General features: G+C 35.6%; 1 protein-coding gene across 1 annotated transcript in view; it reads left to right on the forward strand.

Moving 5' to 3' along the window:
* Positions 1–402, forward strand: part of SHROOM2 (shroom family member 2) — a 97,411-nt gene that overhangs the window by 96,493 nt on the left and 516 nt on the right. The window lies entirely within an intron of this gene.

Raw genomic sequence — 402 nt, forward strand, 5'->3', positions numbered from 1 at the left:
AACAAACTTTTTTTAGCTTGAAAAAAACAAAATCCTCTTATATTTGAACATAAAATGTCTTGCTGAATTTGAAAAATAGGTTTGAAATGAAATTCATTCTTGATTGTCAGTTATTTTGAGACTATGGAAAACGGTCTTATGTTAGAGAAAATAAACTTATGTTAACTGGGGCTGCTTAAGCTGTATCTTTTGCAGATTTTTTTTTAATTCCCTTACACTTTTACAGTCATAAATAGATATAATAGACAAGGTTTGGAGGAGACACACTCTCAGAGTTGACTTAAAGAGATGAGGATGGCAGGGAGTTTGCAGGCCTCTTTAGGGGAATTACAAATGCCTCATTTCTCCCACCAAAACATCTGAATTGCTCCCCATCCTCCGCTAGAGGTGTCAGGATGGGAC

This window comes from Bison bison, unplaced genomic scaffold (assembly GCF_000754665.1).
Source record: "Bison bison bison isolate TAMUID 2011002044 unplaced genomic scaffold, Bison_UMD1.0 scf7180017864512, whole genome shotgun sequence".
In the NCBI taxonomy this organism is placed as follows: domain Eukaryota; kingdom Metazoa; phylum Chordata; class Mammalia; order Artiodactyla; family Bovidae; genus Bison; species Bison bison.